Genomic DNA, 25,486 nt, shown 5'->3' on the forward strand with positions numbered 1-25,486 from the left:
CGCAGTGCAGGTATGGTTTAATCCTCCGTGGGTTTTGCTCTGCCGTTTTATCCACTGTTTCTTTGCCTTTCCTCTCACCCCCTGAACTGAGCTGCTTTAGAAAATGTGGGCCCGACTGTCTTCCCTTTGTGAAGGTTTTGAGAAGTAATAAGTAAATAAAAGTTTAGGTAAAGAACCTAATTCTCTATCAGTGCCCAGGGTAATAAACCAGGTGGAGTGTCTGGTTCCCAGTTCAGCCCACTGACTGGTGTTACAGCTAAGGTGGGAGTTATGGGGGACTGGAACTTGCTCTGTAGGGGCAACTGCAAGGGAGGGCTGATGGCTGTGTAAGAAACATGTAATAACTATATCAGCCCTTTCCTTTATTGCTTTTTGTCCTATTAATTCATTCTGTGCTGTCCTTAGGGCATGGACCTGGATTCCCACCTCTGTGGAAGGTGTTTGGGCAGGCACAGCTCTCCCTCGTGCTGTGCTGGAGGGCGCAGGTGGCCCTGGGTGGGTTCCTCTGATGGGTTGATGGATTCCACCTGTGTTGGTTTCTGTTAAAAGCTCCAGACGTGCTAGCTTGTTGCCAGCTGCTGTGCCTTTCCACCTGAGTTACAGGTTGGCAGTTGAAGTATTGGATGCTTGGTGAGTAATGCAGTCTGTGAGAAATATTACCCACTTCCCCAGGGTTGATGGGGCTTGAAAGAAAACATTTATCAGAATGTTCCTTGTTTTCTGTCCTTTGCTTGGTCTTCCTTATGCAGCACCTTAAAATAAACAAGTGGTATGAGACGGAAGCGTGACAAATTTCTTTAATTGTGAGGCTCTCTAATAAACTCCCTGGGGGCCCATTACACACCAGGGCTGCTGTTCAGCAAATCTCCCCCTGGGTTCTGATCACCAGCACTTTTCCTTACGATGAGACCTTTCATCCTGAGCTCTGCTAGTCCTTTGCAAACACCCATTACATTTCATGACACTGTGACATTACTGCAATGTGATGACTGCCTCTTATCCAATTATAACTCGTGTAAAGGGAAAGCAAGGCACAGATAAGTAGAGGTCAGACGCTACTGTCACATGCATGTGTGGTGCACTCCTGCTGTGTCGTGTAACCAGCTAAACACCACCTCTTCCTCACGGAGCAGCCCATTCCCACCGGGTTCTAAAGCATATCTGCCATGTGGCTGATAAGGAAAGTCTCATTCTAGGCCCTTTCCTGCACCTGGTAAACACCAGTCTTTTAAGGAGCTGCTCATGCTTAGACTGGACTTTCTGATTTGGTGGTTTAAAGTATCTTGCTCAGCCCACTCCAGCTTCCATAATTCTCAGCAAGCAAAGAGAAGATGTAGATGTTATTTGCACGTAGTGCATAAAAATAAGATAACTTTATAATATATGATAGTAGGGAGAGGCAAAAGGGACGGAATACAACCGGCTGGCAGTTGGGCTCCCTTTTGTTAAAGCTTTGGAATAGCTGTTTGCTCTGTGTTTTCCGCTTGGCGCAGCAGGATGCAGCTGGCTACAAGGCAGGGAGGTTGTGCCCCAGACACTCACGTACGAGGAGCAGTCGGATCAATATCAATCTCTGCAGCCGCTGCTGTTACAAAGGCTCACAAGTGCATGTTGTTCGGCTGCGGTTGTGCCCGCAATGGAAATCAAAGTGAGCCGGGTGGTGCTGTAGCTCCTGGGATGCTGCACTAGAGATACAGAGGGCGGTTGAGACAACAGGCTGGGGAAGATGCAAACGAGAATGAGCGAGCTCTGGTATTTGCCACAATGAGTTAACTTAATTAAGGATGAAAACAGAAAGGAGACTGAAAAGTATCTCTAATGCTGATGAAACCAGTCTACTGTAGTGCAAGCAGTACGGTTGGGGCGCGCGTTGTCTGCTCCAGTTTATGGTGGAAGTGGGATGGGTTTGAGTGCTGTATGTCAAGGGAGGGAAGGATTCTGTGCTCTGCAGCAGGGGCTTTAACGTAAACTGGCAGCACATTTGCACTACAGAGCACTGTGAACCAAAGCTCCTTGGTCTGATACAACTGAAATAATCCTTATGGCATTTTTGAACTGTGGGTTGTTTGATTTTTTTTTTTTTCTATTACACTGTTTCGTCTGAAGAATTGCTTCTATCTCTGCTTACCTTCCTTTAATTTTGTCAAAAAAAACCCCAACAAACCACCCCAAAATCCCCCAAACTCCAAAAAACCACACAAACAAAAAAAAAAGTTGAGATTCCTGTAAACTAAACTTTTAAGTTTGTGATGGTGTATGATTGCTCTGTAATTACAATCCTTAAGTGCCTGTGACTGTACTGTTGTGTGATTATATCTCTACAAAGTAAAATAAGATAACTTATCTTTCAATGGCTGATCGCGAGGAGACGAAATCTCTGTTAAAGGCCCCTCTGTTAAAACGTGCGGGTATTTTCATGACCATAAATACAGCAGTTAAATTCTAAGAAACTTTATTGGGCCACAAAGGTGGTAAGAGAGGGAGAAGGAAATGAAGAGGAGCAGGTGAGGATGGTGGGAGGTTTTAGAAGCACAGATGGAAAATAACACAGAGGAACTTGCTAAGCCTATTTGAGAAGCCATGAGGGAATGGCTGCTCTTTGGTAGTGTGTAGGGACCAAAACAAGGACAGCAGAAGAAAAAGAAAGGAGTTAAGAGTCCAAGTTGTTGTTCCCAGACTGTTAAATCAATGCTCTGAGATTCTTTTGGGCAACTTCACACTGTCTTTTCCTTCCTTTTAAAAAAACCCAACACTTATATTAGTATCTCATTAGAAGGTATCTAAAAATCACTTCCTCCATCCCTTTCCGGGACAAGTTAAAGTTATTGTTGCTACACAGATATGAAAGTAATGAGTTGAAATGGGAAGAGAAATTGTCCGTGTGGGAACCTTTGTATTAATAGTGATGTTCTTTCTATCAACAAGTACCACTGCGATATGTTTCGTACGGTGACCAGGAGATCTGGCCTGGAGGCAGCAGTGATGGTGGGGTTGGTAGAAGTGACTGATTTCAGTGACAGGGAAGAGATAAAGATGTTGTGTGACAGAAGGGAGTTGTCGGAGGATGGATATGGCCTGGGAAATCTGCAGCCATGTGTCTGCCTGTTTTATTTTAGGAACAAACATTGATGCTGTATAAAGGAAGAGGGTGGCTGGCCTGGAGATGCAGGAGGGTGCAGAAAAGAAGGGGAAAAGAGGCTGTTCTGGGACTGAAGGGTGAGAATCAACGAGGATGGCTGAATTTTGCTGTGGGGAAGGGCCAGTCCTGCTGTTCCCTCACATGGCAGAAGGTAGCTGTAACCCTGCTGTGATTGTGTCATGGAGCAGTCTGGCTCCTGCAGACTTGCTGCTGGCACATCTGTGCCACAGCTGTTCCACAGCCCTCTCCGGTCCCTCCCTGGAGAAGCAGGACAGGGAGCTGAGTGGTGGAGTCATGCTTTGCAGGAGAAAATAAAGCCCTGGCATGGTGTTTCTAACAGTGTTTAAGGCTGGATGAACCTTGTTGAAGTCCACAAGAGTTTTTTGTAGAGCTGAGTGAGGTCAGCTGTGAATATCCTACTTCACAGCTGATAGAACTGGGGGATGTTCCCTGGGACCAACTGGCATGTCAAACAGGGCTTGGTTGATCTGTGATTCCTCTCCTCATCTGTGGCATGGCACTGGACTTCCATGAGTGCTTACAAAGGCTCCCCCGAGCAATTGTGGTCTGACCGCCCAGCACGTACATGTTCTACCAGGGGTCAGGTAAATGACAGTAGGAGTTGGCTTTAGAGCTGGGTCTGTGGTGGAAGTACCTTCACTCGGCCAGCCGGCTGGCTGTCTGGGCATCCATGCCTTGGACAAGCTATGGACACTTGGGACGGTCCCAAAACCCATTGGAAATAGCTTTGGGTTCGACAGAAGCTGGAGATACTTTGCAAATGCTCCACGAGATGTGGGTAGCTGCTCTTCCAGTGTGTTACTGGATAGACTTGTAGACTTTCAGCAGTTAACTACAGTGAAGTGCAGAGGAAAACCTCCAGAACTAAAAACGATATTAGCCAAAGCTGGCCTGAAACAAAGTTTTGAAGTTACAGAATGTATGAAAACGGTTATAAGCTTTAATATTTTTTATACTTTTTTTAATACGAATATAAAAATGGCAGTTTTATCATTTGATGGACTGTATGTGTATTTGGTTACCGTGAATCTAAGAGTAAATTTTATTTCCTCAGGGCTGTCTCTGAATGTGTCTGCGCCGTGCCTTGTTTCTGATTCAGCACGCAGTAACTTTGCTCCCCAGTAATATCACAAAAGCAGGTGCTGAATGCTTTTTGTATAACTCCATCTTTATACCACTTTTTTCCCCTGTTTAAGACCGTTTTTTTTTTTTTTTTTACTAGGTATAGTTCAGTGCTTAAGACAAATCAAAAGGGATCCAGCTATAACTTTCTTCCTGGTTTACTTGACCTATAGTCTTCATTTTTTGTCATACTAAATATTTCATACTAAAGCCTTCAAACTGTGCTACTCTCCCGTGAAACGTTATCTTGACTACAAGAAGCACAAACTCCAGTCCAGGGATCTGGTATTTCTTGTAACTTTGATGCTCTCTCGGGCAGCAGGTCTGTGTATGTTTCTGGCATCGATTATTTGTGAAGTAGCTAATGGACTCTCTGAACTCCAACGGGCAATTTTATGCTGCAGAAGACTTGCATTGATCATAGGCTAGTAAAGTGAGGGCAGTGGCATCAACTCTATAATTTCATGCATTTCATACTGTCTTTGCTTTTAATTTGAAAAGGATGTATTTTTGCCATTGTTATAGATGCACCTTCTTTGTTTTAAGAAAACTCTGATTGTGAAAACCCAGCTCTGAAAGAATGAACTCCCTCGTCGCCTCGGTGTGTGGTATTTTGCTGTTTCAAGCTTTAGCTTTAGAGTTTCTCCTTGGTAAAACAGAATTCACACTGAGATTTAATCTTGTTATTCTGGAGTTATTGGAAATATTGCCTCTGATTCAGCTCTCCATGGGACTGTGGCTTTTAGAGACGTTTTTAGTTTGCATGCTGGTCCTGTAGAAATGCTTGAACAGTGAGCCATATATTATTTTTTTTTTTTCTTTCCGAGCCACGTTGTGTGACATGGAGTTCACTGAATCGGTGTGTATTTAGGCATATTTCATAGTGTTAAATTGAAATAAAACTACTCTGGCACGTATTTAGAACGCAGTGTATTACATCAAAAAGGCCTATAAAAAAGAGTGAATAAGCCAAATGGTCCGTGTGAGCCCAAACTATAAATAAGAGTTGAGGGCGGAAATATGTTAGTTTTGAAATATTTCTTCAGGCAGCCCCATAAAGGGTTGTGAGAGACTTCTTCAGTTCATTCAATTACATCTGGAAAAACAAACAAAAGCCTCTCAACATCCTTCTTGTCACCCAAATGGCTATTCTGCCTTTGCAAGGTAATGTGCTTGTGGCTTTAGGGAGAATTCACGCCTGGAATTCTGCTGGGAGTGTTTCCAAATATTTCACGGCAGCCTCTTACAGTGAAAAGCAGACCTCATTATTTTACTTACAGGTGTTGCTTCTCCCTGAGAGAGGCAGTGCGGGATAAATTGTAGAATTAGTAGATTGGTTTAATTCTCACACCTAGCCACTATTAAATGTAAATGACTTTTTTTTTTTATTTTTATAAAATGTTCTGGAAACCTTTAGTCATGTTTTCTCAGTGCTTGTGTCTACCCTGTGTGAGATAAAAGACAGTTCACTACGACGTTCTGTTTTTTCTCAAGCTGTATCACTATAAAAGAATCTAATAAGGGATTGGTCTTGGGATGTTTCCTGTAATCAGTAAGGTTGTTTTCATTAGAAGGAAATTAAGATCTAATGGCAGAAGACGTGACCTAAATTCTGTAGAAACCGTGTGGTGATGTACTTGTGTGCAGGGACCGAAGCCTTTACTGGATCTAGTCTAGGTAATTGTCCACAATTAATTGTACTTTAGGATTGGATCATTGGTGATGAACACTTTCTGGAGGTTTGAAAAATAATAATCTCTTAAAATGAGTAACATTCTCCATGAGAGTGCCAACAACCCAAATAAGAAATATGCTTACCATTTTTGACAGGGGTCCAGACAAGGTTTGCTAGTTGAAGCTGGGGTGTGGTTTGAAATGATCAGTCTTGTTTACAGACAGATTGATCAATTCTATTACAGGCTCCAATTGAGTTTAGTGAACTTTATTAATTCCTGGAAAACAGTGATGTAAGGAGTTGCCTATACAAATAAGACTAGCATCTGTGCTTATACTAGTTAGGAAAAAAAATTATGAAGACTATTAATGCTTCAAATCACTGACTAGAATTAAAAAAAAAAAAAATCTTGCCCATAAAGGCACATCCATGCTATACATGCACTGCCCTTTCTCTCATTAAATGCACTTCAAGCTTATATTAAAAAAATAGTAATAAAAACCCACACAACAACAACCCACCCAAACCCCACACCTGTTTCTGGTTTATATACTGTTCAAACCATGTTCCTATAGACCTCTGGGGCAATTAGCAGCCCTATGCAATATGCCTCCATGCTTTATTTGGGGTGCAACGTTAAAAACACAGGTATTAATGAGTTAGATGGATTTCAAAGATGGTGCACCTTTTTTGATCTCTTCACGCTTCTGGAAATGTGAATAGCTGGTTCATTCTATGATTCTGCGCCTCCTTCAGGCTGCTGTATCCTATGCATCTACACTCCGTATGTCCTAAAGGATGATGGTATGGCGGTGCTCTGATGTTCTCTGGATGACCTTGCTTTGAGCTGAGATCTGGTTTGGAACTCCTCACTAACAAGGGTGAAACTATGTCATCTCCTTTCTCTATATCAAATACCCTGATCAAAAATTCAAGTTGTTGGGTTTGTGTGTGCTTGTTGTTGTGTGGGTTGTGTGTGTGTTGTATTTTAAGGTAACAGCCTTGCATTTAAGGTAACAGGCTTCTGAACATGAGACAAATATACTTTTATCACTTAAATTAATTACCAGGAGACTGTACAAACACTGAAAACAAATTTGATAAAGGAGGCACTCCAGATGGTTGAAGGTAGACCTACACATTCAGAACATTCCTCATTATAATTGCATACCATGCACAGAGATTCATACTGACGCTTTGGGGAATTTACAGATGAGATGCACTACAATCTGCTAGGAGGCATAATATTCACAGGGTTTTATTGTCACAGAAAAAACCTAATGACTATTGAAGAAAACTAATTGCTGATAGTTTTTGAGCTGGCTTTAGTGCACAATACATTTGTTCTGCCCTGTAGGTCCTTGTTTAAAAAAAAATAATATTTAAAGTACATGTGCAAATAGCAACATATTGCTCTAATCTCCATGGTATTTATGTACAGTTTGCCTTAAATGACTCCAAGCTTCCTTTGTCAATACAGGTGCTTAGTCGCCAATGTGATTCTTTCAAAGGTTCAATTTCAGTGCAGCTCCGGAGAGATACCCTAGATTGTACAGCTCAGGTCCCAAATAAACTGATGAGAAAGGCTTTAAATAACGTGCTTCAGCACATCCTTCTCTGCTCTCAGATGGCAAGAATAGAATGCACTGCTTCCCTTTCTCTGCAGGGGAAGATCTGGGAGCATAGGAAGAGCTATAGTTCAGAACTCTGACCCAAAAACACCTGCAAAAGAGAAGGGATTCCCCCCAAACATCTGTGTTTCTGATCTCCCTTGGCTACTGCAGCATGGCTTTATTCACGGTATTTCTCTGATTCTTGTTTTGTCCCCCTCTTGCTGAGAAAAATCCAGCAGGCAGTGTTCCACGGTTTGTTAACTTGCCAACATGCCTTTCAAAACTTCAAATATCCACTTCTAGCTGACTTAAAAAATAACCAAATAGCAACATAGCTGCAAAGGGCTCATCTGTATATTGAAAATGAGGGGGGTTGTGTCATAGACTAGTTCTCGGCATTGATGCTGCTGTAGGAGCTTAAAGGCACTCCCATGCAGAATTATGCAGAATAGCTACTAGCTGATGACTTAATATTAATTAGTAAGTGTGTTTTTTAAAGTCATCTATAGGTGTAGAAAAGTTTAGACTGGTGTTCAATATCTTCTCCAGGAAGCAAGTGAATTCTGTAAATTCCATGAGGTGCTTTTGAAAGTGTGCTTCAGAGGCACCTAACGTGTTTTAATTTTCTCACCTGTGCAGTCTTATTATTCATTCCTGGCACAGTGGAATGGTATCGCACGCCGAGCCATTTGTCAAACTTTCAGCCCCATTCTTGGAGGAGAACTGTGGTGACCAGCGAGGTGTGCCTGGTGAATGAAGGGCAGCTAAAGCGCCATAAGACTTGAAAGGTCATCAGTCTTGGAAGAGTTGTGAATGGGTGTCGAGGCTGCAAAAGAGAATTAAGCAGGTAGACAAAGAGGAAAAAGTATTTGTAGTAATTAATTAGTTCTACCTGTGTTGCTGGTTTTTGCTGATGAAAGATGGGGTCTTCTCTAGTCTGCAGTATCTCTGATTTGATTGCGTTGCCTTGGGACTGAAGCAAGTCATTGTTGCCCCTGGAATAACTTCATCAGTGTGCAGAAAGACTGTGAGTAGATAATTCTTGTATGCAACAGAGGCAGTTGTGCATGAATTGATTGGAATGGAGCCTGGGCAGTGGCTCCTGGGATTTGCAGAGTGCTGCCTGGGCTCAGGGAAGGGAAAATTTTGGTCCAACAGTGTTGAGAAGGGATAGGATTGTTCAGAGCTGGGAGATCGCACAGGTGTGACGACCAGTGGGATCAGAAATCTCTTCAGCTCAGTGAATTGAAATCCGGACTGTGTAACTGTGTATACCTGCTCCTCTAAGTAAAATAAAGCAAAAGTTGTAATAACAAGAAATTTAAACCTTAGAGAAATTATTTTTTTGCAATATTAGTGTAGAGGCCAGACAATGTATCAGGGGAGCACTTCCAAAACAAATTTGATGCGAGAATGAGTGTGGATTATAGGAACAGAACTATTCGACCTCCTCTTGGCTCCTGCTCTAATCCATCAGAGCATTGGGAAATTCAAATGTATAAGTAACTCCTGAAACAAAACAATCACTATTCCTTTAGCCCCTACTTTAAAATTGTCTGTGCCTAGTGCAGGGAAAAAATACAATAAAGGTCTGAAAACTGTTACAGACTTATCTACTGCCTTATTTATGCAACTCACGTCTATGAGATGGGACCATTTTAGTGCTGAAAATTGATTTCTGGACAAAACAGGGATCAAAGAGGTAGAAATTGGAACTCAACTCATGTTTTCTTCAGCAGCCAGATTTCAGACAACTGTGTGGTGGGAAGGCTTAGCAGTAGGTTGAGCTGTGGTTTGATGATGTGATAAACCTGGCTTTTCAGTCAGTGATGGAGGATCAAAAATGCTGTGACTGCATGACACAAAGCTGTGATCAGAAAGAACTTGCCATGAAGGTTGAAGTTTTGTTTAAAGAAATATTTATGGATTAACTTTGTAGCAGGAGCCTGTTATGCCATGTCAGAAGCTTTGTCAGCGGGCATAAATTCAATGGAAAGTAGTGTGAAATTCAGGCTGTGCTCTCTGACTAACCAGTAACGCAATTATGTGCCGGTGCTTGTGCAGTTGGTGATTCAGCAGTGCACTGGTGGTGGTATTAATCACTGTGGAGAAATGTCCTAAATTCAGGTCCATGAGAATCACGGATAAAGAATTCCTGCTTCCTGCACAGTATCACAAAGGCATCATGTTAAAGGTGTTTGCTGTTTTTTTTGGGCGATGCTTATTAAAGGTGTTTGGTTTTGTGATGGTTTTTTTTTTGGGTTATTTGATGTTTGGTTTGTTGTTTGTTTTTTTTTTTTAATAGAGATGTCTATTATTTTTGGGGGTGCTATTTATTTTTAGGGGGGAAGTTTTTTTTTTGAAGATGCTTCTGCCTTGACTTATAGCAAAGATACATTTATCTTCAAAAATCAAGTGACTTGATTATCTATTAAATGACGCCTAGGATTTCCAGAGAGGTTACACATGACCCTTGTGAAGATACCTTACGTATTGCCTAGACTCTGTTATGTCACACGTGATTTTCAAAGAAAGTTTTGGTGTACTCTTATAATAGTGGTCCACAACAACAGAGTGAACGTATGAACGAAACAATGAACTTAGTTTGGAAACAAAGCTTTATTTGACTTGCAGTTTTTGAGTTGTAATATTGTACTATCAACTTCGTTAAGCTAGTTATTTTATTAGTTGCATGCAGTACACTGGCACGCTCCCTTTTTTAACTGCCACTATTACAATATCTAGAAAGAAGGCTTGAAGAACAAAGACTAAGTATGCAGTAATCTTCATCGGAAGTGAATAAAATACTTTCTGCGCAAGTCTTATGGTTACACTTGTAGATATAGATCCTGGGAATAACGGTGTTAAGTATGGGGTTTTAATATTCATAATAAGAGTTTGCTAGTGGAGATAAGAAACCAATCTCCATAGAAAACTACAAGTAGGTGACTTTCAAAACCTTTAATCAAAACTGTCTTACTGGGTCTCGCAGGTTACTTTTACAAAACTGTTAATGAGTGTTACAGAACGCCCTTTTGGGAAGGTCGTAGTCTGCTCAAAACTAAAACATAACTATAAAGATAGTCTGAGAGCCTTCAGTAGGTTCACAGGCTGTGATCATTACAGCTGACCTTCAAAAAAAAAACCAAAGTGCAGAACACGTATTTTTTTTCTTTTATTATCTCTGGCTTTAAATTGTGCCTATAATTCAGCATTGAATTTGAGATTTTTTTTATAACAGAAAAACCCTGATCTTAATTTTATAACAGAAATCAGTGCAAAGAAAATATAAACAAACTCACATTATGAGTCTGCTTATATATCTGCTAGTTTTCCATATCTAGGGACATGGCGCAGTCATAGGCGTGAACCAGATACGAACATTCTTTTGTGCTGATAATATTTATCAAAGTTCCCTTCCCAATGCAACCAGCGTAAAGGAGAAGCCACCTGCTTTTTGCTGTTAGAAAACATATTGGTTACAGAAGGAAACCCAAGGCTGATAGACTAAAAAAATTACATGGCTTCACCAGCTGAATGAGGTAAGAGTAGTGAGATGTGTATCTAGCTTTTGGCCTGTTGATTCATCACCCTGAGTTATGGAATGGGCATAAGGAAAGATGTTAGGAGATTAAAAGAACTCTTTAATCCTAGGCTTTGTTGCTAATTTTTTTGAACAGGTGAATGAAATCTGGGGGTGGTGAAAAACAATCCACTATAGAAGGACAAGCAAGTCTAATGTTACTTGTTTGCCTCTTCCTCCTGTAAATCAACAAGTCAGTCTCAAATTAATCAGATTCTAGCAAAAACTCTTCCAAAATGGCAGAACCTTTCCTCCTTAGCTCTTGCAGCCGAGGAAATGTTTCTCTTATCCACTTTCCTGAACAAAAGACCTTACACCTAACATCATACATCGTTTTGCTCGTTTTGTTTTTTATTTTGCCTGTATCCAATTCTTGTTATTTCACATGATTGTATTAAAACAATGCGCTAATCAGACAGAGGCTGACCTCTGGTAAGCTTGTATGCATTTCATTTCCTCTGCCCTGTTTATGAGCTCTTTCTTACTAAAAGTCTGGAAAAATAACAAATCTGGAGGCTGGTGCATGCAAATACTCCAGGGCTGAAAGGATGCGCAGGGAGAGTGCTGTTCTGGCAGCCCCGCTGGGTTATCAAGTACTCCGCTCCGAGCACCCTGGCAGGAATTACAGCAGCGTTACACAGGCTGAGAAGCTGCTTCTCCAAAAAGTCAGCGTAACAAAGCATTTAGAACTTAGCTCAACTGCAGTTGGGCTGACTGCAGTTCTTGGCAATTTCCCACGGCCTGGAGTGTCTAAGAATCCACTTCTTAAACCCAGCTCTTAAGATAATTGTCAAATAAACATGGCAGAGCATCACTCTGTAGCTACCTGTTCTCTAACCTTGTATGCATCGAACCGGTGCTACCGCCTCAAACTTACATTGGTATTAGCAGAGGGTGGCTTTTTTTTTTTTTGTTTTCCCCTTACCCTTTCTGCTTTTATCCCCTTCAGATCTCAACTGCTGCCTCTGGGTCTTGCCTTCCAGGCAATGTTGATGGTTTGTAGGAGAAAATTGTCGTCTCTTTAGAACTTCAGAATAAACAAATACTGAGCTCGTATAAAGCTTAATGCTGGAAGATGGGATGTTTCCCACAAAATAATCAATTGCTCAATGTTCTTGCTTTTACCTTTTATATCATTAAAAGACTATTAATATTGAGAAGGGGTGGGGGGGAAAAGATGTGCTGCTCACAATTACTCAAATGAGCCATGACGGAACAGCGCCACCGGTCACTATCGCAGTGCTGCCGGAGCCCTTCTAGGGCTTTTTGCAGAATTTTGCAGTTTACTCCTGCTATGACTTTAAGAGAATTCTAGTATAATCTGTATGTGTGTGGGAAACTTATCTGCTTGTCAGTCCATTGTCTTGTTCAAGACACACAGGGTCATTGTATGAAGCACCAATTTTTACTTGTTAATTGAGTGAAGTTGGCAGGTTGCAGTACGTCTGGTTACAGCATAAAAAATATCAGAGTGTTATTAGAAACTGAAGATAACTCCCACCAGGGTAAAAGAGAAAGATGGCTTGTCAGAACAACGGGCTTCAGAGCTTTTTTTCTTATTGAAATGATTAGATTTCTTTTTCACTTTATGTTGTGTTACTACTTATGCATGGGGTCCAGACACGTGCCCATTTCATTGGTGCAAATGGTGTCCTACAGACGGTCAAGGGCTGGTCTTGGAGCACAATGATTTCCAATCTGAGGATACAATCACTTGAATTTGATTTAACGTGAGGTGCGTATCCCCAGATCTGATATCTTTTGAAATTTCTGTGTGATTTGACAGATTTGCGGGAAGTAAATGCCATCGACGCTAATGTTTAGTGGCTTCATCAGCCGAGCCTTTGAGGACATTAAGCCCTTGCACACGAGAAGTCCCAGTAACGCACCACTTCCTGGCTGTGTTTAATGTTTTTCTTGACTGTTATGATTCAAATACACTAGAAATGCATTTTTTTTAAAGGGTATGTTTTTCTCAAGGTATAATTTAGTCCTTCCTCTTTCTTCATTGCTGGATACCATGTTAGTTACCTGAAAGATTGTTTTTAGTGTGGTTAACAAAGAGGGAATACCAGTACTCCGAGTGTGGAGGGTATTTCTGCCTTTCTACAGAGAGGTTGGCTCCTCTGCTACCTCCCTGACTAATTTAGAGCTGGCAAGAATGTGAAAAGGCTCTCGAGGGGGGTGGGATGGGGAACAGTTCCTGTAAGAAATACTGGTTTTTCTTTTAAAGAAAAACTATTCAAAGGATTTTGAACTTAAAAGTAATCTCTCCTACTACAGTAAAAGTTGTAAAGACTGAAGACTTGCTATCCTTTTGGGTTTCCTCCTGTTTAAAACTTTCCAAGAAAGACGTGTGTGGGTGGTGTTGTGTTTTTTGTTGTGGTTTTGGGTTGGTTTTTTTTGTGGGTTGTTTGTTTTGTTTTGTTTTTTTTTTTTAAATCTCAGTAAGACATTAACAATTTCTTGAAGTGGGACAATGAAGCAAAGGTTGACACTTTACTGTTAATTACTCATGTTTTGCTCTTTTTGGTGTGTCCATTTGCTGAAACAACACTAACCATAATTCATTTCTCAGTCTTTCACAACGGTTACATACAAATAGATGTCAATAACCAAATAACTTGGTGGGATGCATAACTGCCGCGCTTTGGAACAACATGCTGAACTATCAGTTGAGACGTTTGAGCTCCCACCACAGTTGCTGTGGGAGCCAGGCAGCCTGACAAGATGCACAGACCGTGTCAGTTAAATGTTTTCTTGGGGAATTTCCAACAAAACAGTTGGTTACTCTCTACCCTCGCTAGTTTATCAATGCCTTTTTACAAGGAATATTGTTGCTCCAGCCAGATTGTTTCCAGACTTAGCATTCGTCTCTTACTATGTGTTAAATCCAGCATCTTGTAGAGAAAGGGTAAAAAAAAATAAAAGTTTTCTTATTTAGGGAATCCTTATATTTTAAGCAAGTTTAGGAAATAGTTTTTGTGTGTGGACCAAGATGCTGACACAGCTACCTCTGAAATGTTGGGCCACTGTGTTCAACCAGCACTTACATGTTGTTCTGAGAAATGTGATCAACTTTTTGGCCGTCCCTGCTCCTTATCAAAAAAACCCCACTGCCTTCTACGCCCACTGTGGAAAACCAGACCGTATGCTCTGGTATCTCGAGGTGTTAGCTATCAAACAGATTCTGGAGGACTGAGAGGGGAAACAATCTGGGACTTCCACGCTTGGCCTCCATTGTAGGTCACCCCAAAGCATAATCTATATGATCTGAGCTGAGTGGATTCATGTCGTGGAGGAAAATAAGTAGCTCATTGGTGCAAGCTAAAATGGGGAAAAAAAAAATGTTTTGTTTTTAACTAAAGCAGAACTTCTGATTACTTAAATTTTTGATTTTGATTGCAATTTTGATTGCAAATTAACTTGGAAAAAGAGGTTGTGTTCAAAGAAATAATAGTCTTAGGGTATACTTAGCAGTGAAACTTTTTCCAGCTACAGTTTAACTTCAAGGCAGATTTCAGATTTTAGGACTGAAAAGCGAATGGAACATTAAACAGCACTTTTCCTTTGAGCTGAATGCCTCTTCCTGGTCACTGTACCTTCACTTCAGGATTTTCTGGTCAATTCACATGATGATTCAAAGCATGCATGCATGTCCAAAATCCTTTTTTCTTCCACTTTTGTGTGACCTTTCTAATTTAGAGTGAAAATGTAAATGAGACATCTCTGACATTGAGGAGGTCACCCCTCAGCAGCAAAAGGAAGGTCTTCAAAATGTCAGTCCTTCTGTACATGCCTTGGGTTTGCTCAAAATTTGCATTGTGAAGTTCTCTGGGTGTCTATAGAATTTTGCTGTCATGTATCATGTATTTTATAGGGTTTACGCTCAAAACATTAATAAGGCATGTTTTGAACCCACGAACAAGGTTCTTGATTTAAGCTGTTTCCCGCTGTTCCTACAGAGTGTTGATTTCACATGTCATTGTGCCTTATTTATGTATTGTTAGTAGGTGGAATACAATATCATCTGCCTGTGGTACTGTGTAGGATGGATCCAAGGAATTATGAGACATTTTGGACCACGTCAAGCTGTTTCAGTGTTGGGAGTGTCACCTAATTCTGTTTTTAATCCCTCACCTATGATCTAGTCCTCTATATGATTCACCTTTCTGTTCGGTAACAGCATGAATCTTGATTTGATGTGAAGCTGTCTAAAAGCTGAAGTCCCTGATTCATCTGTGTATTAGTCTCCTTCTAAAGGCAAACAACTCAATTTAATTCTTATACTTAACTTCTGTAAAGTTTGAGTGGATAGTCTTAATCTGTGGAGTGGATAGTCTTAATCCACTGTATTTAGTAAGTGCATTATAACTCATATTAAGGTTAAGAATATTATCCTAGATCAAGAAGCTATAAATGAGATTTCTTTAAAAAAAAAATAATTATATATTGTGAAACACTACTTGTAATGCTATTTTTCCACTTGTCAGCCTATTCCTGTTGTCATTCATGGATTTACAGCAATGTCAAGTTTGCTCTGTATTCTGGTATGCAAAGGTGAATATAAACGTTGTTCCTTGTTATTGCCAAAGTTATACTGGAGAAACAAGTTTTAACTCACCTGATTTCAACTAAAGATACCTCCAAGCAGCTAAAGGAAAATGATGTATTTTCGTCAAGCCATTAAGAGAACGCTTTAGTAAAAAAGTTGCCCTTGAATAAGTCTTGTTTTTATAGAGCAATTATAATTAGTTTGTACTGTTCAAAGTGTCAGCCAGGAGTCAGTATGCTTCAGGGAAATAAGACCGACAAGTTTATTACTTCACAGTTTGGAGCGATGGCGTCCCTTAGCAAACTGCAGCATGCTAAAGAGTTTCTGATGTGATGAAAACACAAATTTGGTTACTTCTGAAGGTCATACCATATTATATGTATCACAAATATATATAAACAGCCATAAAATGCAAATTCACTTCCTCCATTAAGCAGAATTTCCTATAATATAATGCTAACTTCCTGTGATATAATGCTAGTGTGTGTTTTTTTTTTTTTTTACTTGGCTTCTGCTGAAAGCAAGTCTGTAAGATTTATTTTTCGAGTGACTGAATTGGTGTCCATGTTGGAGATATAATCTCAAATAATAGTTTCCATTTTTTTTTTAATCAAAGAGCTCAGGCTGACACCACTTACCTTCCCAATTTGCATACTTATTTATATCAGATAAAACATAGTGACTCTCTTTTTCCCATAGTGAGGAATAAAAGGATTTTTTAATGACAAAATACAGTCTGGTTTTTTACTGAAATCTACTTTGTCGTGATGGGTGGCTGAATCTTAAATAGTTGCAACAGCAGGACACGGGGCGCTATTTTCATTATGAGATTAGCAATTCAGATCTGCATGTGACAAATGGAAAAAATGATCAAATGTATTTGTGCTGTGTGCTGCATATATTAATGGACAAGTATTCAGTGCCATGTAGTCCTTCATGAACTGAAAGGACTCTGTTCAGAATATCTTTTATTTTAATACTAGTATTTCATCTTTCAGATTTGCAGACTTTCCGGAGAGTTCAATTAAGAGATTCCCTACAACCCCAGTGATATTTTTTTACTACTAATAAAAAAAAATAATCTTTTTCTCTCCCGGAAACCTAGTTTTTTCCCCAACATATTTTCATCTCTTTCACAGAAAGAAAAAAGTCTGAAAATAAGAGTTGCAGAGATCCTTGGAGATATAAATTGCATAATTATAAATTATAGAATCTTCATGGTTGGTAAGGACCTTTGAGATCATCAAGTCCAACCAACCAACCTACAATCTCTGCCACTAGAGCATGCCCTGAAGCGCCACATCTAGATGTTTCTTAAACACCCCTAGGGATGGTGACTCAACCCCCTCCCTGGGCAGGCTGTTCCAGTGCCTGACCACTCTTTCAGTAAAGTCATTCTTCCTAATATCTAATCTAAACCTCCCCTGCCGCAACTTCAGACCATTCCCTCTGGTCCTGTCATTATTCACCTGGGAGAGGAGGCCAACACCCACCTCTCCGCAGCCTCCTTTCAGGGAGTTGTAGAGGGCAATGAGGTCTCCCCTCAGCCTCCTCTTCTCCAAGCTAAACATGCCCAGCTCCCTCAGCCTCTCCTCATATGCCCTGGTCTCCAGACCCCTCACCAGCCTGGTAGCTCTCCTCTGGACAAGCTCCAGCACTTCAGGGTCCCTCTTGTCCAGAGGGGCCCGGAACTGAACACAGCACTCGAGGTGGGGCTTCACCAGTGCCGAGTACAGAGGCACCATCACTTCCCTGCTCCTGCTGGCCACACTATTCCTGATACAAGCCAGAATGCTGTTGGCCTTCTTGACCACCTGGGCAAGACCTTGGCTCAGGCCTTTTTGCCTGAAGATGTGTGATATGTTTTATGAGCATTTTATCTCTCAATAAAATGATTTTCAGCTGCCTGAATTCACATGACACGGCAGTCAAATATTTTTTTTCTATAAGTCCAGAATTCTGAGTTTAAACCAATAATCTCTTTTCATTCTCTCCTATGAACGAAAGCAGGTTGTCAAGCTTCATGTAGGTTTTTTTGTTTGAAGAGAATTAGAGAAATTTGTGTACTTGGAGAAATTTGTTACACTGTGTATCTCCCAGTTCCTAAACAAAACAGGTAGGCAATTCTATGCAAGAGTGGATGAATGTAAATTAAATGTTTCTATTCTGACCCAAGGCTTCTCCCAGAGCAGGAGCTGGCTCTGCAACTTCCCAGGGAGAGGAGGGCACCTCAAGTCTCTTGCTTTATAAAACGTGTAATGTGACATGAAGGTGAACTTGTGTTAATGATTTTGTGGCACTAGTGTGAATTCCATAAGAGTCTCTATCCGATTAATACTTAAAAAAAAAAAAAGTGAAGTTTGAAGCTGGTCTGAAGTGAATACAGCTTGCTTTGAAACAGCTGTATTAAAGTCAGGCTTCTAATCTAAGTCATCTCTACAGACAATGGCAAAAGTAGACCCTTGAGCAGTCAATTCATCCTATCCAGAGATAAGGTGGGCTGAATCGTCCTCTGGTTGTTCCTTTCTGCCTGGATTATTGGGGGGGTATGGGAGTGGGTGTCGGAGAGTGCATAGATCACTGCCTTCAGGTGCGTAAAACTAAGAGCAAGAGCTCTGCAGCCTTAAAGCGAGCAGTTGCAGCTTGATGACTTTAGCGTAAATTTTTCCTGTACCCATCACTCACAAGTTTGATGTGCAGGTAAGATATAATACTAAGTACGTAGTGACCAGCATCATAATATTTCTTCCTGGTTTTCTACTGCAGCTGTTATTGAATTACTGAATCTTTCTACCTCTGTTTCTGTCTGCTGTCGGGAGGGAGCAGTCTGCCTGCCATGATTGATGGCAGCTTTTCCCATCACTGACTGCTTCTGATTTCATTCTCCAGGCATGTCTACATCAAATTTTATTATGAAAGATTCTTGCTTTGTGATTTCATTATACAGCTATTGCAAGAAAGACAGACTAGAAGCATAAACACTTTTGTAATAAAGCAATATGTAGATTTACAGATTCATGTTCTGAAATGGTCACTGTCTGAGAGAAAAATACAATGCTTCAAGCAGAAAAAAGCAGCCAGGGAACTATAAGTTAAGGCACTGGAGAACCCAGCTGAGGCCTCTGCCAGTACAAACAGGCAGTCAGAAAAATATCTGCCCCAAAGGGTTTTAGATTTATAGACGAGACAGGCAAACTGCACATTAGGAAGTGTCGGGGGCAGAAAAAGCAGAGAAAAATGTCTGAGAGGATGTGACATGCTAGTGACAGAGCCATCCACAAGAAAGTGGTGGCACTTAGGCCCTCGTGCTGCTTGTTGCTGGGAAGATGGGAGCATCTGCTGTGTGTTTGGCAGGGCTGCTGGCCCTGACCTGGTCCCAGGTGCAGGCAGGCAGCACACATGGTGTCCCAAAGCCACCGCTTCTCAAAGCAAAAGAGCTTCTGGTGTGGGAAACGAACAGCCTGAAACGTCAGGACGGGGCTGCGATGTACTTGTCCCCGGAATGGCCAAGTCCTGCAAACTCACAGGCCGCAGCCTCTTAAAAGTGGTGCTTAAGCAAACGGTGGGAGATGACGAACTGTATTTTCATGCTGTGGTTTCTTATTATGTTTTGGAGAGTCTCACTTAAACGGAAGTACTTGGTGTTTATTATATGTTTGGTTCTCCCACCTGCCCCTCTCCATGCAGAAGCACCCCGGGCTTAGCCCTACGTGTGGGGTGTACCAGCTTTGCACGCTCAGCCTCCAGAGCTACGCTCCATGTAGTTTTTTCATAAGCCCCATGCAGTTGGATCAAAAATTCCAGCAAAGGATGGACTCAACGGAAAACAAAGCAGAGTTGTGGAAAGAAAGTAAAGTAAAGTGCAGCCTGGGATTTCTAAGGAGACTTAAAGGATAAACTTGGCCAACTTTCCGTGAAACCTGACTGGGATTTAGGGCTGTGTCTCCTTAAAGCTCTCTTGAAAGTCATAACTTAAAAGGAAAGAACAAGAAATTTTAGAAAGCAAGTGGTAAGAGTCCATTTCACACGTAACCCAACACAGATGGTGCAAGTCTGACCCTGTCAAAGATACCTGGCCTCTTGCCACAGGGCTCCAGGAGGGCTGGGGCTTGATCAAAGAGATTAAATATCCTGGCCTATGTTAAATGGCCACCCAAAAGCAGGGCCAGGAATGCTGTCTGCGCCATGCTGTGTTCAATACCTTGGATTTTGATTCCTGTCATCTGCCCAGCTCAGCCATGTGGAAAACCACTGATATAAATAAAAACAGGAATGTGTTTGGCATGCGCTCTCTGAGCCCTTGGGACCTGAGAAGGCCAATGCAGACCTACTGCCTCGCAGGAGAGAGGGGCTGATGAAGAGAGCCGTGGAAGGCTCCTAATGAAAGACTGAGCCTTGCAACAAGGCTACAGTTGAGGTGTTCAGCCCAGCTGCTGTTGTTTTGACTTTCAATGACCTTGCCAATATATCCAGAGGAGGCCACGAAGATGCTCAGGGAGCTGGAGCACCTCTGCTATGAAGACAAGCTGAGAAAGTTGGAATTGTTCAGCCTGGAGAAGAGAAGGCTCTGGGGAGACCTTATAGTGGCCTTCCAGTATCTAAAGGAGGCCTACAGGAAAGATGGGGAGGAACTGTTTACAAGGGCATGTAGTGATAGGATGAGGGGTAATGGCTTCAAACTGGAAGAGGGGAGATTTAGATTAGATATCAGGAAGAAATTTTTCACTCTGAGGGTGGTGAGCCCCTGGCCCAGGTTGCCCAGAGAAGCTGTGGCTGCCCCATCTCTGGAGGGGCTCAAGGCCAGGCTGGACGGGGCTTTGAGCAACCTGTTCTGGTGGGAGGTGTCCCTGCCCAGGGCAGGGGGGTGGAACTAAATGATCTTTAATGTCCCATCCAACCTAAACCATTCTATGATTCCATGATATTCAGTTCAGTGACAGCTATTTTTTCTGAAATAATAAAATACAATAATGTACATGCCCTTTTTTTTTTTTTTGCTTTCTATACCATGGGTAACAGAGTATAGGTGACTTAGATGTATGCACTGCAAACACATTAGTCCCAGTATGTTTATTGTCAGTAAACTGCATCCTCGTAGAAGAAGAATGATGATGAGTAAAAATTTTAGTTGACCCTGCATTGCTTAGCAAAAAATAAATAAAAGATATAGAGGAACTTTGGCTAAGATTCTGAATGCTCTTCCTCTGAGGTTTTAAGACCATATGAATAAGTCAGAGGAAATTATATAATTGTGCAAAGAAATAAGCTACAAAGCACTGATCTAGTTATGATACGGAAGGAGCGTATTCTTTTACTTATGAAACTGCCTCAGAATTGCCAGTTACATCAATTAAGTTGCCATTTGCTCAGTGTATGATAAAGATTTTGCTAACCTGAGCCAAAACAGTAATTTCTGCAGAAATTCAATATACACTTCCTGTGTATGTTTGTTATTTTTTTGGTAGTATTTCTTTTTTATTTTTTTCTGTTTGTAATTTTTTCCTTCCCAACCAGACTTCTACCCCTGATTTCACTTGACATTTTTAAGAGCATAATAACTTGACTTTACCCAGTCCTTCATGGTGTTGGTTGACCATCGGCCTAGAACAGCTAGAACAGGATCGTTGCCCTTATCTGTTAAGAAACTTCTTGTACAAAACCATAAGGAGCAGCCTCATGATAACGTAGTATGGTCTGATTTAGAGAAACTTTTAAAGCCAAATAAACCTGTGTTAAGTCTATTAATCATATGCCTCTGGGCATTGAGTCTTGCTGAGAGGCCCTGGAGTGCTTACGGTATGGTTAGTGTTAATCTGTTATCCTGAAAGTTGATTTGATCCTGTAAAGGGACACAACCTCGCAAATGGGCTAAAGACATCCAGTGCTTGGCCTATGAGTACCCATGGCGTTTCACTGAAGATGAGCAAATCTGTGGGAGCGCTGTTATGCTCCCAATAAACCAGCAGCCTTTAGAGCACGTTCTCAGGATGGAATCACAGTCATAAGCTCGTTCTGCCACATGAACGTCTCAGTGGTGAGAGACTGCCTCTATACTTTACTCCCGTAAACTGCTTGCAGTGATTACGGAAAACCTCCAAAATTTAAAGAAGTTATGATTAGTGCTTTTATGCATTAAAAGAAAATTTGTCTTTGTTCTACTCTTATATTTGCTTTTTGCTCCGCAGCCTGTAGGAATCAAGTTCTTTCTGAGAGTCCCAATGCTGAAATATTTCTTTCCTTAAAGAAATGTGGTCTGAAATAGTTGAGGGTTTTAATAAATAAATAAATACATTTGTTCCTTAATCTTGTGATATAGCTATCACGGCATTCAGCAACAGGCCGTTAATGACCTATTATGCCTCCACACTCTTAAACATTGAATGAGAAAGGTATCAATCCATTGGTCTGAAGTTTGGAGCTTCTGTACACCTATGACTGAATGCATTTTCAAACTAGATGATGACCTCATACGTTTGCAAGGTTTATTTCTGCAGCAAATGAGCTGTGAATTCAGCTTACCACTCAAAGAAAAGGGAGGGAAAAAATATAATCTAGCTTTTCTTCTTCATTTAAAGGAATCCTGGCTTGATGACCAAGATGCATATGGATTTCTTCCCAAATAGCAGTATTTAGGCATTGAGGTGTGACTGCCAGAATAATAGTATTCATCTGAATAAACTACTTGAGTTTATTCTATTTTATGGAGATAAAATACCCATATTCATTTTCTTAGCTTCAATTTGTATGAGTTAGTGTCTCGCTTCCATTGCCAATCAGCAAAGCATGCAAATAATGATATCAGTGCATGAAATTAGCCCTGACCAAGAAGAACAGTGCACAGTCTGTTGTATGAATAGTCAGACTGATTCCTTCCTTCCTATGTTGTTTTTTCAGTTCCCTTTAAAATGAAATTCTGTGAAGTATTAAACACACAGGGCTTATTCACTTGTTTGTGTTGGATAAGTGAATTCGGTGCTTGTGGGAGATGCCAGATGGGCTGCATGAGAGACAGAAGGTCTCTGTCTCTCCACCAAGCAGCAGCAGTGTGTGCTTCCCAAATTATGTTGCCAAAGTGCCTTAGACCTGACCCACAGGTAAGAGGCTGATCTTGATACCCCTCCAAACCATAGCATCTTTGACATTGAGAAAGCTTTAATGCCCGGAATACTCCATTTCTTCCTGGCGTGCTACTGCTCAGCATGTGTGCTTCGATACTCCTCAGCTTCAACCGTCCTTTGAGACAAACATACTCTGCTCCCCAGAAAACATACGTGAATGACTGCACTGCTAAAAAAACCCAAAACCCCACAGAAGGAAAGAAGCATAATTCATTCCCTTTCAACCATGGGTGGTTGAAAACAACATTCATAAAACAGTTTCTGCCAGCTCTTTCTGTTCATAATGCTTTCATTGGTAAGTAAAAAGATTAATATCATAAATGCGTTCCGTTAGAGCCAGGTGCAGTAGGAAAGTAAGAGTCCGTATTAATTTAGAACTGAAATTTCTCCTTGGCTTAATAAAAACTTTCCCCAAAAGAATATTCTTAATGACAGAGTTCTTTGTGGGCTATACAGAGTCATGGTAAAAGCCGATTTCACTTTAAGCTGTATGCTGGTTTAACTCGTTCTCCAGCTCTCATCAATTGAGAGAGCTTAATGAACGTTGGTATGACTGAGAGCTGCACCGTAGCTTCTTGAAAAATACATGCATAAGTATTTGCAGTGGTTCTGCTTTGTTGCTGCCTATTTTGTGCAGTCCATTTCACGAAGCTTAGCGTGGCGGATTTGGTGGTTTACGTTGAGATTTGCCAAATCCATCTTGAGAAAGAAATGCCAACGGGAACATTTCTCAGGTTCTGCTTTGCGGTGATCTTCATAATGTTTTTTTTAAGTTTGAAGGAAGATGATTAATTTGGATATTTGGGCAGGAAACAAAAGCTGCAAGGGAAACAAATTGGATTGCATAGGGAGACTGTAAGGGGGCTTTATTTCAGACAGAACAAAACTTGTAATTACATATTGCTTTATCTATTTCACAGTATAAGACTTTCTGAACAATCTCAATAGGACGTTAATCATTGCAAATATTACAGCCCAAACCAAAGTTAAAAGCTTTTCTGTCTGAAATACGCCTTTTTAGTGAGATAAATCCTTATATAAACCAAGTACAGGATGTTTACTAGAATTCCAAAAGGATTGGTCTGTGTATGTGCAGGAAGTTAGCTGAGTTTGCAGCAAATTCTTTGTTAATTCATACAAAGATTTTTTTATAATAACTATCCAGAAAACGTCAGTGCTCTTTATGGGAACGTCTGAGATAAATATATGAAATACCACATTATCTGTCTCTACTTTCTTCCTTCCTGTAAAAGGCTAATACCAAAATCTAAGTATATATATATTTTTTTTCAGCTGAAAAGAGTTTCAGTGAGTACTATCACCAAAACATGAAGTGAAACGTGAAAGTTTCAACCAAAATCCATTTTTAATTTTTGAATGGATGTTTTTGCTAAAACTAATTTGATTCCAGTTTCCAAAACATATCAGCCAAATGGAGCTTTCCAGCAGACCTTTGAAATAATAAAAATTACGTGATTATTGGATTTTTATTAAGCAAAAGCTATTTTGGGGAAAAAATGGCTCTACTTCTTACCTTGTCTTTAATGGCTCTAACTTGCTGGCATGCCATGCGTTTGGAGTTGGACTGGCACGCAGTTCTCCCTGCCGTATTACTGTGGTACCTAAATCAGGGCGATGTCCAATGGCCATATCCATCACTCCATGGAGCTGGCGCTGCCGCAAGGTTTTTGATTGCAGTGTTCCTTCACCCAAATTGGTCCCTTCACCTCTGTGCTCTAAGTGCCCTCCCAGAAAATGATGCCAGCCTCGGACAGGAGAGTTTAAGCATGTTTTACTGCTTGTTTGTTGCTGGTGGTTGAGTAACCGGGAGGTGAGGAATTAGAGCAATAGCTTATTACTATTGTTCTGTTAAGGTGCTTAAGAAGAGCAAAGAATTTACACTTTTTAATTAGATATTAGTGGAAAGGTGGGTTTAAAGTAAGTGAGGCAATTCTTAGTGCTAATGACAGAAGTCTGCCCTCTAATATCCTGGGGGGAAAAAAAAAAAAAAAGGAAATCCAAAGGTTTTATGTCTTTCCTTTTAAATTTTTCTCCTATGGCAAAGTAAATGTCTTATCAGTCTTGAACAGGCAGCTTCAGTGTCACAGATAAGACCTTTGAGTACTGCCAAAAAATATAGGACATGCAGATCCACAGTGGACAACAGAATAGCACATCGCAACTTTAACAAGAGGAGGATAAGCTTCCTCCACTGGTGTGTTATTGAAGATCATCTTCCATTGTGAAGCCAGATTCAGTGAATAAATCTGAAGCAGAGAAAAAATCTGAGAAGAAAATTGCTAACATAACCAGTACTGAGTTTTTCTCTCCTGTATAATTTGTTTTCTGTACCCCCAGTTGTATTCAGCACCCAAGCACGTAGTTTCCTTTGGTTTCAATCACCATATGCAGAATTTGGTGATAGTATTTTATTTCTTTATTTGTACCACTGTGCAATGCAATAAAACTCAGGCCTTCATACTGCGAGGAACGGACGTCCTCCATCTGGCATTTGCATGTTGTCTTCTGCAAACCTTTGTTTGTCCAGCGAGTATAGAAACTGGACTGAATTCAGAAGGGGTTAATCCTTTGCAGCCCACAGAGAATATTTTAGGTTTTTTTCTTTTTTTTTTCATTCAGTGCACAAGCCCATGTTAAAT

The 25,486-nt window shown here is 40.8% G+C and overlaps 1 long non-coding RNA gene across 1 annotated transcript in view; it reads left to right on the plus strand.

Annotated features, from left to right (window-relative positions):
- Positions 1–25,486, plus strand: part of LOC141744871 (uncharacterized) — a 100,220-nt gene that overhangs the window by 454 nt on the left and 74,280 nt on the right. The window lies entirely within an intron of this gene.

Source organism: Larus michahellis, chromosome 6 (genome assembly GCF_964199755.1).
Source record: "Larus michahellis chromosome 6, bLarMic1.1, whole genome shotgun sequence".
NCBI classification, from domain to species: domain Eukaryota; kingdom Metazoa; phylum Chordata; class Aves; order Charadriiformes; family Laridae; genus Larus; species Larus michahellis.